Source organism: Pezoporus wallicus, unplaced genomic scaffold, assembly GCF_028554395.1.
Source record: "Pezoporus wallicus isolate ANWC-B61680 ecotype Strahan unplaced genomic scaffold, APGP_CSIRO_Pwel_v1 contig_7201, whole genome shotgun sequence".
In the NCBI taxonomy this organism is placed as follows: domain Eukaryota; kingdom Metazoa; phylum Chordata; class Aves; order Psittaciformes; family Psittacidae; genus Pezoporus; species Pezoporus wallicus.
This window is the reverse complement of record NW_026637693.1, coordinates 983,425-1,000,095: the sequence shown is the minus strand read 5'-3', so window position 1 is coordinate 1,000,095 and position 16,671 is coordinate 983,425. Positions and strand designations below refer to the sequence as shown.

The following is a 16,671-nucleotide window of genomic DNA, read 5'->3' as shown; positions in this document are numbered from 1 at the left end:
TATAATGTTTTCAAGTAGTACAGATGAGTAGAACAGGTCTGTCAAGCTACAAGTACCACAGAACATAGAGGATGCTCTGAGGCATTAAGTAAGGTCATTGTAGTTCAGGAAATCCAAGCAAACAAATAGATCTGCAAAACAAAAGAGGGGGTGGAAAACTTCAGGAAAATTAAAAAAAAAAAAAAAAATAAAAATTCAACTGTTGACTGGAAGAAAAATTGACAACTCCTTGCCCTCAAGCCTCAGCCACTGCACTCAAAACTTAGACTTCCCCCATCCCCAAGCACTTTCATATCCTTGAATTTTATAAACTATATGTAAGACCTACTGTATCACAAAACTCATAACCAACTTTAGCTACTGGAATGAAACAACTGCTAAAATAATATATCCTGATCTACTAGAGACCTTCATAGAATTGTACTTCTCCTTGCCTTTGTCTTCATTAGCATTACATCTTCTCACCCCACTATAAATCCCCAATATTTACTAAATCTGCATTTATGTACACAAGAAAAAGTTTTAATAATTCAGTTTCATTATACAGCAGCACTGATTTATCAGAAACAGAGTTTGCTTGCCTCACGTCTCCATCATCCAACATAATTCTGATTTCCCAAAATGGAAAAATATATCTCCACACCATACCCTATTTCAGCAACAACAACTGGGATCAGAACTGAAATTATAGTCATATTAGGTAACTGAGCCAATAAAGAAAATAACAATTGTAGACACCTGACTGGCAACTACTCTTACTAATTTTAATATCTTTCATAACTTGTTAAAAATGAAAACCAACAACAATTAAGTTATTTAGGGTTAACTGTGGAACTTTAAAATGAAAATTACTATAGCTGGTAACTACAGTGTTTAGGTCAAATGTAGGTTGAGGTTCCAGACATCTCTGAAATGATCAGAGCACAGATAGGAAGGTGAAGAGCCCACCCACCTTCAGCTGAGTTCTCTGATAATTAGTATAACTGGTTGCAAGTCAAACACTCAATGGCATGTTGCAAAAAAAAAAAAATACCATGGAAGGATTTTTTTATTCCCATCCAGAATGAGAAAGTGTTTTAAATATTGACAATTTATCCTGGCTATTTTAAACTGAAGAGCAGATTAACCGAGAGTAACTTTCACTGTCAGACATTTTATCAAGTATTTCAATTTCAGTAGGTTATTAAAAAGGTCTTCATTTGCCATAGGACCAAAATATTCTGAAGAATGACTTCTCCTTTTCAGTTCTTAACAGCCACAAAGACTTTTGTCACACAACCCTGCTTTGATGTTGCATAAGCATTGTCTACACTGAGCTATGCTGTTCACAGTTAGCACTCAATTTCTAAGTCTAGCCTGCTGTCACTCTTTAATAGTAGTCCTCCCAAGAACCAGACATATGTTTGGTTATATTTAGCATGTAATTCAACAAAATATTTTCCTCCCAAGAACCAGACATATGTTTGGTTATATTTAGCATGTAATTCAACAAAATATTTAAGTGCATGTTTAAATCTATTGCTATGAGATAGATACTTAAATAAGTTAAAAGATACAGGCTTTAAGGTATTTCTCAGGTTTCATGAAGACAGTATTCTTTAACTTCCGTATGAAATACATGGTGTTTTAAGCAAAAAAAAAGTATTAATCAAATTCTTGTCCTTTCATCTAGCACTGTTGAGAAGAAAGCATGAAGAGTAAATGCTAGCTGACATACTGTCAATTCACCACCAAAAGCTGGATCTTTTAATCTCAAGGAAATCAACACACAAACACTGGATCACGTTCAGCCATAAAAAGAAGGGATAAAAAGATTTAGTCTAGACAACTATTAATTGTATTTCACTGAAACCTACAGGCACCATGATTTACCTTTCATTTTGCTACATAAAACAAGAGTCATCTTCATTCTCATAAGCTGAACAGTCTAAACAGGTTCCTATAAAATTAATTAGAAGCATTTGTGAATTTATAGAAAACTATATTTTTTTCACAGTATTCTTCTGACTTTACTAGAAATAGAGTTCTGGAAAAGACATACAGGGCCAAATCAAAGAAAGGTCTCTATGCCTCCAGCAGAATCAATACTGAGCTGGATATGATAATAGCTAGATATCTTTGACACTAAGAATGGAAACACCTATTGGCAGAGGGCACAGCTTGTAGAGGAAAGGTACAGAGAAAAACAGAGGAGTGTGGAATCCCATTGATTTTTCCAGAGTTTGAGTAACCACAGTGCATTCTATCACCAAGAGCCACAACCAGGTAAGTGTCCAAAGCACCCACCCACTCTTAGGTTGTGACTGTAATACCACATCCTATGTGTGCAGTGCTTCTCATTCTCCTCTTGGAACTGCATTTACGGCTCAGCAAAGAATTTAAGGAACAGGATGAATAGACACATGAGAAGGTCACTTTGGTAGCCTTGGAGTTATGCCTGAAAAGATACTTGATGTGAGTTATTGCTGCAAAGGCTGTGTGTATGTTTTTATGCAGTGATGTTTAAAACAAGGACTAATCATTCCTGAAATTTTAGGGCAGTTATGAACCACACATGGTTCTTGGATTTGACAGACTTGGATTACAGACAAATTCAGGAAGAGGAAACTCATCTTTATTTACAGAAGGCAGTGTCTTAATGATGAAAATTTCATATCGCTGCTGTCATTGTTGTTGCTACCTTATGAATTAAAGAACAACATCTGAATTGTCCCACTAAGCATATAACTGTGGTTAAACCTGGTTTCCCAGGGAGTTATGCCCACCTTCCCATATGTTCCCTTCTATTTTTCATTCAAATAAAAGAAGATCTTACCTCCACCCTATAGTTAGAACAGCCCCACTTCAATTCTGTTCTCCCCTCGCAGTTTCCCATCCAGTACCAGCAATGTCAGGTTCTTCCCACATCCCCTGCTTGTCGTAATTTAGTCAACTTTCATCACCAAATCCTCCCTACAACACCTCTGGTTTCCTCTGGCTTCAGTACTATTAGATCCTTGCCTTTTTGCTGCATGAATAAATTTAGTCAAAATCACTGTAATGTCCCATTCCTGAGTGACATCTATTCCTTTGTTAAATATGGCTGAGGAAGGCTACCAGGTCCAGAAGGGTATTAGGATCATTAGTAGATGTAGTGTCACTGCACAGGCTCCAGTTTCTAGGAAGCTGCAAAAATGTTCATGACTGATCAGCAAATCCATGTTGTTGGAGGCATTGATATTTGCATATTCATATTTCCTTAGACAAAAACTTTTTTCTGTTGCAAAAGCATATTGGACTCATGGTACAAATGGGTTGATTCAAGACATTTTGATGTAGTGCTGCTGGGAAACCATCACATTGTATTTAATTAAGGTCAATGATTGTCATGTATTTGTACTGTAATCAGAAATACCTGCCTGATTTTTTTTTTTTTCAGCATTCCAACTATAATCATATGTATCTTACATATACACATATATGCATATTGATGATGGATACTCAGTTTCCATACTATAGGGATGCATGCTACAGGCAACAATATTAAAGCAAATAAAATTAACATATTGACTGGTTTGAATCCAAAGTGGTACTCAGACATGTTAGCCCAGTTAGTAATACTGCCTGACTGTTTATCAGGTTCAGCTTACAATGTGGTTTTGTGGAATTTCAAACCACATCTTTCTCTCATTTGAACAGGCAATTTCCTCATCTGAAAATAAATTACTCTTGGAGATACTTTGGTGAGAGAAAAATGTTTCCAAGCATTTCTCATACATAAAATATATCAAGTCCATGTGAAATGCCTCAAACAGAACACTCAGCTTGTAGCAGAGGCTTTCAATTTTACCTTTTATTCTCTGTAATAGTTACAAGCAGTTTTTCCCTTCTCTTCCATATTTGAATAGCATATTTCATTTCACACATCCATTGCATTCAGTCCAGCACTGCAATTCAGCTAAAGGAAAAAGCTTAGCATTTGAAAATGTCAGCTGCCCAAAAGATATTTGGAAGTCTGTGAATGTTCACCTTTCTAACATTTGCTTAAAGCCATCTGAAATTAATTTTCCTCTCTGCCTTCCCGTATCTAAATGAGGAGAAAGAACTATTCTAAGATGCCTATTTAAGCAGAAACTGATACAAAGTGTATGATCTCTTTGGGGAAAACAGGCCTCCTAATACATGTAAATAACTCTCATTCACATTACCAGAGCTGTGGAGGAACAGATTTTCTCTCAAGATTGTTATTCAGTAAACTAAAGTCAGAGAATCAACTATGCTGGAAAAGACCTTTAAGATCATCAAGTCATGCTCACCCCTTTCAGTTACTCTTACTTATTCTCATTAAAAGTATTTTTATTTTTTTTTATGTTCTGTGCACACCTTTCTTATCAGTTCACTGTGCATAAAAATGAATTAATAGAGATAAATAAAGAGCTTTAAATAATCTCAGAGCTCAGGATATTTATTTTAACCATTGATTATCAATTCATCAAATGAAGATTACTGGTAAAGACATAAATCCTGAAGAAAGCTTTGAAATTATTATCATTTCAAAGGAGGCTTTACTGTTTAACAACAAAACACAAGTGAACTCAGAGTATAATGCCTCAGTTTCCCCTTTGTGGTCCTGAGAGAAGGAAAAGTTATACTCTTTCCTGCTGATGCATTATAGCCTCCTCCAGAAAAACTGCTCAGGGCCACATACATGGAAATATATCCATGACAATCAGGGACAATATGAGACAATATGAGGACACAGCCAAGACTTACATAAAGCTCCATTTTTTTTTCCATCTGAAATACTTAGCCTTTCAAAATTGCATCTAAGCTCCATCTATAATGCCACATCATCTATCCTACATTTTCACACAGCATTACCTTCCCAAAACATGCTAGAGCTTCATATCCAACGTCCCACTGCTGCTGGCCTAGCAAATATACATCTCCTCCACCCATGACGGGTACATCCCCAGCCTTCACCTAGAGAAAGCAGAGTTTCCCTTTCTCACAGTTGACTACTACACTCCTTGTCAGTAATCTCCTCTATTTTGGCAGGAGATTTGGCACAAGGGCCATCTACATCTAGTGTAGGATCTTATCCTGTCTACTATTCTCAGAAGAATAGTAACAATTGTAAGGCTTTAAATTAGAAATGGCAACATTCAAGGCTCTTTTCTAGGAGCCAATCCACTCTCTTCAGCCTTAGCATCCACTTTCCAGGAACCCCTGACTGTCAAGGAAATGCTCTCCCCTGTTGCAATCTAACAGACTTAGATTCCTAATGAGCAAGGAAAGCCTTCTAAATTGACCAAATTCAACCTGTCCTGAAAGTAATCAAGGTAAAACAGATTGTTCTTCATCAGACCTACATGGTTTACAACAATCACACGCCCACTATCAGGCAGGCCTTCATCCAACCTATACTTCTGAACTCTCAATAGGTACCAGGGTGCTCATGGAAGCAGGCTACTATCAGTTTCAAGATACCTCATTTTCTTCAGCTCTTAGGTCTTCCAACAGGTACATGTCAGCTTCCATTTCCCTCAAAAAACTGTCAACATCCATGTTGTCAGAGTGCCAGTGTGCACTGTGACCAGTACTCTCCCTCTGTTTTGGGCCATACACCCATGTCTGGATATTTGCAGTTTTCTGCCAAGGCTGAACTCCTGTGAAGCTAAAGATGGATATATACCTTCAGGCAACTGACTAAATACTAAAGCACTCTTAGGGACATCTATCATGCCTGCATCCCTGAAACCATGAGGATTACCATGGCTTATTGCACCTTGATTTATTTCTGAGAGCAGTCTGGAGAGCCATACCATGTGCACAAAATCAAAATATGTAGTTCAACTTCATAAAGCCTAGGGCAACTGCTGCCAACTCTGTGGTAGTCAGGAAGGAAGACAAATGACACCATGAAACACATGAACATGTATAGGTAGTCTGGAGACAGCTCTACTGCAGCTGACAACAGCCCTGAAACTTCATTCTCTGCTACGCTCCCCCAGAACAGGAAGTCCACTCTGCTTTTCCCATCCTCACTGAAAAAAAAAAAAAAAAAGGTAAAAAATGCAATGAATCCAGGTTAATAGAACAGGACACTATATATACCAAAAGGCTTTTTTAAATCAATGCACACAGGTAGATGATGTGAGGTTACTCGAATCCCCTCCCATGTGCAATGTAAGCTGTGTGCTCTTCCCAAATCTTCTAAACCTCTCAGGAGGATAAGGTCAATATTATTTTGGCCTTCCCACTGCACCTAGAGCTTGACCAAGTCAGACTGGCAGAGGATTTCAGACCAGTCTGATGTGACAAATGTTGGTCAAATGGCAGCATGCCAAATCAGAAAACCCTCAAAACAGGTATCAGTACTTCTCTGTTGCTACTTACTTCTTCCACCTATGCACCTATGTAGCTGTGAACCCATGTGGGCTCATATCTTCCAAGAAGACTGCCTATCCATGCAGAGAAGTATAACTGCAGGGAGAGAATGAAATGATCCACACAGGTTTCCAGAAAAGAAAAAGACAGCACAACACATCATAGTATGAAAAAGCAAACTGTTTTAAAATGAAGCATTATAAAAGGCCAGTGTAGTTTAAAATTAAGACTAGATAATCTGTCCTTCACCTATAGGGTCAGTCAGTCTGGCTCAGAAACAATAAAGAAGGGGAGGGAGTGGGAAAGAAAGCACAGTTTCCTATGTGCATAAAGCACATGATACATCAGCCTGACTGCTGAAATGAGGTGATAGTATCTGTATGCCTGTCTTGCCCCTGGGTCTTTCTGTGATACTTCACTTACATCCCAGATCTTTATAGGCCTTGGTAGGGCTTCGGCAGTGATTTTGGTCAAAAGCCTGATAAAGGCTGATATAGTATATATACCTAGCTATAACAAATGTCCATTTTTTAGAGGTGGGTTGTTTTTCATCTGCAGCCCTCAACTTCTTATAGATTGGAATTTGAATACCTTGTCCCTTGGACAATGGCCATCAGGGCTGAGCTTCCAGATACCAGGAAATTGCCCATGTCATGAAGCCTGGGGAAGCAAGAGATCTCACCCTGTAGAAACCAGTGCATAGATCCTGTCTGGACGTCAGTAGCTGCTCCCTCCCATGGCAATGTTGAGTGAAGATCTCCTCTGTGCCTACAATATTAAAATTAAATAGCCACTCCAGAATGGAACCAGGGAAGAAAACTAAATTAGATTTCAGGTGAATGACTTGAGCTTCACATCCAAAAGTAAAGCACAAAGTGATTCAACTTGTAATAAATATTCTCAAAACCTTAGCCACTTAACATGAAAATCTACAGGATCTATGCAGCTTTATCTTTCCTTCTCTAGAAATGTGAAATTGAAATGTAAAGTGTCAGTGTGAAGTGTGCACCAAATGATGAACTATTTTGTATAATCAGGAGTGAATCTTTCTCCATAAAGAATTATACTGAGAGGGATAATTGACTGCATACTTAGAGACATTAAACAAAATAAAGATTGTGTTCCAATTTCAGGTGTTTCCAGATAGGCTTGGCTAAAAATATGGGAAATTTTTATGGAGTTCTTCAGTTCTATCTGAAGAAGATAATAATAAAATATTACATAATATAAACAAAAGACATCATTTAGGCTTCATGAAGTCTATTTTCAGAGCATTCATTATGATAGTATTGTATTTAGCAACAAATTCTGTCTCCTAACTTCTGATAACGATGTCAAGTGAAGAAAAGCAGAATAAATGACAGAAGCTCCCAGCTGTTCCCTAAACTTCAAAGCACAGGACTAAACATAGTGAATATATTTGACCATAAAACCCCTTGCAATAAGTGCATACATTCCAATACTTAGAAACACTGGAAACTAGACATTTCTACTAAGCTTTTATTAAATGTCTTGCTAAGAATGAAAAAAAAAAAAAAAAAATCACCAAAGCCACTTTAAAGAGAAAAAAGGCAGCCCCGATGTTCATCATCTAAAAAAATAAAGTAAAACAAAATTATTAAAGCCTTCTCAAATTAGGGTACTTCCATTAAAAATCTTCCCTACACTATGCAGAACTGCAAGGCAGGCTCCATGCTATTAAAGCCACTTATTCATTCTGTTGGATGATCTATTTTCACCAACTCTTCCAGTACAACGTAAAGCTGTATGTTTTGTATTATTTAGTTAATGATAAGGAAGGCAAGCATCAGCTCTAAGAGGTAAGTATGTTTCCTGAAATGACAGAAACTTTCAGTTAATCTTAGGAAACATTCCACTTCCAGCTACTGGGGAACAGATATTTGGGTTTAATCATTTAATAGTGATACTTTCAGATTTTTAGGGTAGAAAACATTCACTTCTAATACAGTGTTGGGGTCCTGTGGAGAGCGGAATGGATGCTCTGTGAGATCTTCTAACCTAGTCATCTGTTGTATGGTTGTGGTCTGTGGGCACCAGGGCTCACAACACCTCCCTAGCCTATATTTTCATACAGAAACAATAATTACAATAATTACATTTGTATAGTCAAAGATTGAGCATATATGTAAGAAATAGTACTGAAGTTTCTATCACTGCTAAAAGGATGCAATTTTTTTTGTAAATTTGCAATCAACAGGGAATAGAGTAGGTTTCACGTGTGAAAGACCTGTAATGCTTTAAATGAGTATATACAGGAGAGATTTACTTGCAAATAAAAACATAGTACATTTGTTCTGACTTCCTGTTTTTTTTTTTTTTGTAATATATATGGTACCCAACAATTTTAGAAATTTGTCAAAAGAAATGAAATCAAATATTTCACAATAGATTATGTTCTTCAACTTCTCTCTTTGCAATTGCCCTTTACCACCACAAAGCCTTAGTGTTAAAGTTTATGAAAACACTGAAGCAATATTTTGCATTATGACTTCTAGAACACTGAAAATGAGATTAGAAGAGAGTGATGTTGAATTATTTAAGCTGAAACCCAGTTTCAATCTACATTAGTGTACAAAAATGGTTTCTTCCATATTCATAATGAATAAAAGAGTATGCAGAGTTCAGTGCAAACAGACACAGCAATAAAAATGTTGTAACAGTGTAATTGGGGAATCACTGTCCCGACAAAGTAATTATTGAGGTATTTGTATCAGCTAAGCATTATTTGAAAAACACTGTAATTTCATTGTGATATAAGAAGGCAGGATACAGAAGTTAAGCAACATTTACTTAAAATGTTTTTAGTTAAACCTTTCTATTTGAGTAGACAGATTCTCCTGACTTCACTGAGTCTACACAAGGGGAAACTAATGTGATATAGTTGGCATTTACAGGTATGGTCACATGTTTACACTTAACAACAGGGAAATTAGGCTAAATTGCTAAATGTTATATAGCACTTACTTGATTATTAGGCATTAATACTGATTTTTTTTAAGTAACTTTTCATTTTGTAGTGCCAAACTTCAGTCCAATATTACAATTCTCTTTTTAACAAGTAATAGAAAGGGAAAACCTAGGAAAGCACCTAGCAATTGAGGATGTGACTTTTCAGGATGAAAGCTAGTTACTTGTAGCATAATTTGAACTGACCTCCTATAACCCATAGCCTTCAAACCTGTTCTACAATATCAACCTATGCATATGAAAAATGTAAAATTCCTTAATCACAAAGAACTAAAAGGATGACATTATCGAGCAGCAATAGGTTTGCTGGGGGCCAAAGAGAAATGTCACAGTTGCGCTTCTGAATTTTTACTCATCCCCTTGCTAATTATTTTCTAACTTCACTACAGTTCTGTGCTTTACTCTTGCAGACTTCCTAGTGGTTTAAGGTTCAGTTTAGATTACCACATGCTGGTACCCGTAATTACCATGAGCTTCACATCTGTGGTAAGAAAGAAAACAGAGGCAATCATGTAGAAGGCAGTAGAGCTAAAAGCTAGACCATAGGACACTTCATAGGTCAAATAGGTCTTACATTTCAGATGTGTGTTGGAGGATAAAGTGACAGTTATTTCTGTTGCAGATTTCTCCTGCCTGGTGTCTTGATTAAAGTCTCTATTTGGAAAATAAATACAAAAAGAAAAAAAAAGCAACCACCATAGAAAACTCAAGATTGTTCATTAGGTCACAAAATATTTTTGACTCTCCTTAAATGATAGTTAACAACTAGTAAATTATAACAACACATTTCTATTAAAAACAATTTGTGCAGTGAAGCAGTTAGCTACAACAACCCCTTAGCTAGACAGCTGGGACTCAGATTCTGCAGTTTTAATTAATAAAATAACAAATGTCAAACAACAAAAAATGAAAAGATAACTCACAATTAAAAGTAATTGCATTTATTCAGTGGTAAAAGCTAGAAATTTATCCTTAGCTGTTAGAAGGATTTTTCCAACTTAGTACACTATAGAGGTTACCAAAACTAACAGTGTTAGACAATGTGAAAAATAATGTGTCCCATTCCCTTGCAGGAGCTTTTTGCACAATTGAGGTCTATTTATAAGACATAAATGTTGCATATAGGAGTTCTGGAATGGTTACAAAGTGAGATCCCCATGTACCTCTAGCAAATTTTCAACTATGAAAGTATCTCCAGAAGAAATAGTACTTAAAGATATTTAGTTCTCAGTACATTGAATAGCTAGTCTTCAAAAATGGTAAGTTCCTTTTGACAGGAAAAAGAAAGAAGGTACTGATGTACTGAACAAAAGAACAGATCAAGATGTTGAGAGCCAAACTTTCAAAAATAGATATTTGTCGTGGTTTAAACCCAGTCAGGTAATTCGTTTGCTCACTTCCCCCCCCTTTCTTGCCCTCCCCCTGCTCTCGGAGGGACGGAGAGGAGAATCGAAAAGAATGCAACTCCCACGGGTTGAGATAAGAACAGTTTAGTAACTAAGGTATAACACAAATCACTACTGCTACCACCAATGATAACAATGATAAAGGAAATAACAAGGGAATACAACACCTCACCACCAGCCGACCGATAACTTGCCCCCCCCAGCCCCGACCAAGCACCGACCGATACCTCCTCCAACCCTGCCGTCTCCCAGCCCTTCCGGCTAACTCCCAGTTACATCCTGGGCATGACGTGCTGTGGTATGGAATACCTCTTTGGTTAGTTTGGGTCAGGTGTCCTGTCTCTGCTTCCTCCCGGCTTCCCCTCCTCCCTGGCAGAGCATGAGGCTCACAAAGTCCTTGGCCAAACCAAAACATCCTTGTTATCAGCTCTGTTCCCGAGCTGAAAGTCAAAACACTGCACTGCACCAGCTACCAAGAAGGAGAAAAAATGACTGCTACTGCTGAACCCAGGACAATATTACATGCAGCTTTCAAATCAGACTATGGAAGTTTAATTCTGCATTAACAGAAATGCAGCTTATGTCTTCAACGCATTAGAAAAATTCAACAGATCTTTTGATTTTGTGCTCCATAACGAAGGTGTCCAATTTCATAAGTGGATAATAGATTTTCACAAAATTTGTGTTGCTTCTCTAGTTCCAGCTACACCTATAGGTGGCCTTTAACAATAACTACTTCTTTTTTTCTGCTGAATTGCTCTGTAACAAAAAAAAAAAAAAAGGGGGTTTTATGCCTGTGCAATGCATACATCACTTGCTGTTACCAACAGCTTGTGAAATTGAATATTTAAACGAGTTTTTGCCATCACTCCCACCATTCAACATGATGCACTTACAGATCAACAAATAAATTGCCCTCGTCTGCATTATCCTTAAGTTAAATTAAGCCTCGAGTTTATTAATAAAAGGCAGAATTCTAGTTTTATTTTAGATTTTCATATTATTTTTATTTTAGATTTCCTATTATCCTTAAGTTAAATTAAGCCTCGAGTTTATTAATAAAAGGCAGAATTCTAGTTTTATTTTAGATTTTCATATTATTTTTATTTTAGATTTCCTATTATTTTTCATCAATTCCTGAAGGTAAATGAGGGAAGGGAAGGAAGTATAACTAATTCATTTCTTCCTGACCAGTGAGAAAAGAGTCAGTTTCTTTTAAAAAGGATATTTATACAGAGTACAAGGTCAGTCTTCTGCCTTCAAAATTGGCAACTTTGTGCTTTTTGAGGTGGTTTTGGTTTTGTGTTTTTTTTTTTTCTCTGTGAATTGTAGTAGTCCCTGTAAACTCAAAGATAGAATGACATGCCTATAAATCTATCTCATAGAAATGTCAATGAATCATACTATAACTTCTAACAATGTGTGTTTTGACCTCAGGATATTTCAGTTTTCTGCAGACACTCCTTCTACACAGCATGCTTCTTTCAGAGAATTCAACATGTAAGTAGAGTATATAGAAGAAGCCTATATTTTTTCAAACAGTGATACTGTGAAAGAAAAAGTGTAAGTAAAACACATTGCAGACATTGCATAACTGAGTGTTGTGTTTCCTTGTCTTTAAAGTCCAATCCAACAAAAACAAAAAAAACCAACCAGCCAACCAAAACACTTCAAAAGGAAATCAGTTTCTACTAGATTACAAACAGAAAAAAATATTTACTTTGGGCTTGAGACTTGTACAAGAAGCTTAATAATGCATAGTTTAAAATGTCATTATTACAATTCCTGATTGCCAGATGAGACACAGGGTCAATGACCTTCAACCTTCAGTTATTCATTAACAGCAACATAAAACACACTCTGAAGTACCTCCTTGAAGGTATATAATACTCTACTCCTGTTTGGTTTTACACTCAGAAAAATAAATAAAACTGCTGTTATTAAAAACACACACAATAAGCAGGCTCTCTAAAGCATATTCTGAACTCCTACTAGTGTTATCAAAACTGATGAAAGTTCATGGAAAAGAAAAACATACGCCAGTGCAGAAGGTGGCCTAGCTATCTGTGAAGCATTACAGAAAGTGGCAGAAATCATCCCGGCAGGAAACCCAGGCTTTCAGTTTCACCTGTGGAGTGCACAGCATTCAGTGCTTAGTGATGCTTTAATTGCAGCTGTGCCCTTTTCAAGTGGTGATAATAAAAAGTCTTATTCTATAGCTTCTCACAGTGTATAATAAGTATTCTTAAGAATGCTAACTTACAGTCTGTGTGATAAGTTTGATAATGTCATAAGCTCCCTTCAATCACAAATTCAGCTACAAGTATAATGCAGAAACTTCAACCAACAACTTTGGGGCCTCTGGCAACACGATTTTTAACTTTGGTAACCCATCCTTCCAGAATTCCAAACAAGTAGCCATTAAACCCCCTCCTTTTTTGTATCTTCACATAATGAGTGTACCTGGTGTTAAAATCATTGATCTCATGATATCTTAAAAGCTGTATAATTTAATTCTCTATGTATATAAGCATATATACAAGGATACTGGAGAGGGACTCTTCATCAGGGACTGTAGTGATAGGACAAGGGATAATGGGTTAAAACTTACACAGGGGAAGTTTAGATTGGATATAAGGAAGAAATTCTTTACTGTAAGGGTGGTGAGGCACTGGAATGGGTTGCCCAGGGAAGCTGTGAACGCTCCATCCCTGTTGGTGTCCAAGGCCAGGTTGGACAGAGCCTTGGGTGGTATGGTTTAGTGAGAGGTGTCCCTGCCCATGGCAAGGGGGTTGGAACTAGATGATATTAAGGTCCTTTCCAACCCTAACTATTCTATGATTCTATATTATCTAACAATTGCCACTCTGGCAGACAAGTATTGTTTTTTGGGTTGTTTTCAAGTTGAAACAGCATGGCTGGCTCAAAGGAAAAAAATCCACCCTTATATCTTGCTGAGACTTCTCATCAGTTCGTTAGTTGACTTGGGTGAGGAAAGGCAGAGCACAGGAAAGGGTTCACCATAAATGGTTACTTCAGTATGTGTAGCACAATCATTAATGCTTCTTTTACAAGAAGAATGTGTTCTTCCCCTCAGATCTATTCATAACCAACTGGTCAGAACTGTTTGTGGGATCATTAAATGAATTCAGCATAATAAATAAGCCAACTGCAGAAAACCTGCAGTCAGCCACAGAGCACACAAAAAACCTCACAACATTCCACAGCCAAATGCACAATGATGGTAGCAATTTCAGGTGGTGGTTTGTGTTTTGTAAAAATTTAGCAGAAGATCACAGTTTTAACAATTGCACTGGGCTGAATTCATTTCTTCATCAGCAATTTTTTCTCTAATGGCTGTATGTTTTCCTGCTGCTAGGAAAAAATGAAAGAAAATCTTTGTTAAAAAAAAAAGTGAAAATATATCATTTTGCAAAAGACAGCAATGTTTAGGGATTATCCAATTTACTTTAACTGTGTGTTGATTACCTCATAAACTTATCTCTTCTTCTCATACTATGTTTATATAAAAACTAGATTTAAAAAGTAAAAACCCAAAAATGCACTAATCCATAGTATTACTCAGTTAAATAGAATTGTTGGGTGTGGGGAGTGAAGGCAGTAAGATTTGCATGAAAAAGAGTTCAGGAATGAGCTCTGAGTTTGACAAGCCCTGGGGCCATGAGTTGGAAAGTTGAAGGACAGGGAAGGTAAACAAGCAAGCCTTGGGAGGATGGGCCAGGATGCAGTTTTGGTGGGAATCTCAGTTGGAGGCCAGAGGATGTGGGGGTTGTAAGAGGGTCTGCAGAACTGTGATTGGACTATTTACCGTGAGAGTTTCACAGTGGCCAATGAGATTGAACGTCGTATGTATGTGCAGGTTAGGAAAGTAAGAACAAGGGGATAAAAAGGGCTTGGGAATACATTTCCTGTGTGTTTGGAAGATAAATTTGAAGAGATTATTTAACTCTTTTGCATTCAAATAGATATTAGCAGATCTCATCAGTAATTTTGAACTATTATTCAACTCTGGATGGGGAAAAAAGTGCAAACAAAAAAAAAAACCCTAGCAGTGATTATTTCTTAATATTCAAAGATAGAGTAAGTGTATGCTGCCTAAGCATTCAAGTTTCAGCTAATTCTGGTTTTGTACCTGGAAGAAAAAGCCAATGTTGTTCTTTGAGATACGGGGATGTCTGGGCTCTTTAAAATTCAGTGTTTATTTATAAAGAATAATCTTTTTTTCAAGCAAATATTTTTTTATTATGATTAAAATATATAACTGTTTTTTTGTCTAAACATGTAGAGACAGATGAGCATCTAGTATTATTTGGTATTATTAATAATGGTTAAAAGTTGTTTTTCCATTAGTCATAAGGAGTTGCAAACCTTCCAGTTGGTCTTTTTTAAGAACTTTTTGAGAACTCCCATCTTTTTATAGATCTGAAAATTATTATATTTCACCTTCACTTTCTTTTCATTTGAGGATCATACATCTCAATTCATTCTCAGATTGTATGTTAATGAACTCTGAGTACTGGTTTTGAGACATACATTATAGTCATAGTATTGTCACAACACTCCAGTGGAAGACTTATCAGTATTTATGTGACAGTATGAGCTAGAAAAGCCTTTGCATAAATTCAGACTGCTGAAGGGCTGCAGAATCTCTGTAAGTAGGAACTTTTGCTTTTTCCCCCTGCAATATAAGCTGTATACGTTATTGCATAGTTAAGAAGTCTTTATAAAGGCAGTGTACATCAAGCTGGAACTTCATATATAGTGCAAGTATACTACAAGCAAAAGACAATATATTAATGTTTATGAGACTGTTCACTTAGAACTACCAGAGTAAACTTAAAGTTGTCTCTGAGGGATTTCCTAGATTGATTTTTAGTGTTTGTTAAGTTTGTATGGGATTTTTAGACAAACAGAAATATATACAGTGTCAATATAAATTCTTCTCTGAGTGGGTAACAGTAAGTTGAATATCTGAACTCTATAAACTACATATTGTCTAACAAACTGCCTCCTGTCCTTTCTAAATGAATTTACGTTGCTACTGCTGATTTTATGTATAACCGTATTTTAATGAACGAGTCAGTGATAAAAGCCTATTTTTTTCCATGGAGATAAACATAGGCATGCATGTATTACTACAGTCATGGGAAAAATACTGAATTGGAACATGAATGATACAAGTATGTTTCTCAGTGATGGCAGTAAAACATTTCCAAATAGGTATAAACACTTGTTGACACCTACAATTATCGATTTGAATCTTTACAAATAAAGAATACTATATACTATGTAAAAGTTATCTGTGAAAAACAATTTTTTAAATACTTTACAGAATAATTTTTCTAAGAGTATATATTAGGAATGTAAATATTTCCCATTTTCCAAACTGAGGAAGGTAGAAAAACTTTCATTACTCCATGGTTCATGCAGTTGAGATGTTATCATGTATTCTGTTACATCAGAAGTAAAGACAAGATGAAATATGCCTTGACAAGCTGTACACATACCAATGCCACAAAAGCCTAGCATTACATGACTTTCTGAAATCTGAACAGGGTGATTTACTGTAGGCGCATAAACTCTCACATGAATTTCAATACCACTCAAATAAGAGCCAAGAAATCTCAGGGAATTCTGCACTCATAACAAATTTGGAGAAGCAGCAAGAAACACTGCCAATTTTGTTCATGCTACAAATGCTGCAAAACTTTTGGCCCAGACACAAGCTTTCACTCAAAGACGTGCTGTAATGAAAGATTACACAGTCCTCCCCAAAAAAAAAAAAAAAAAAGAAACAATTGGAAGATTATTTAATGTTTTTTAATAAATAAAATTAATATAATTCTGTAAGCATAGAAAAGTTTATATACAGGTTTTATGAAGCTTT

At 36.4% G+C, this 16,671-nt stretch overlaps 1 protein-coding gene across 1 annotated transcript in view; it reads right to left on the bottom strand.

Moving 5' to 3' along the window:
- Window positions 1-16,671, bottom strand: part of LOC130598106 (glypican-5-like) — a 346,476-nt gene that overhangs the window by 37,591 nt on the left and 292,214 nt on the right.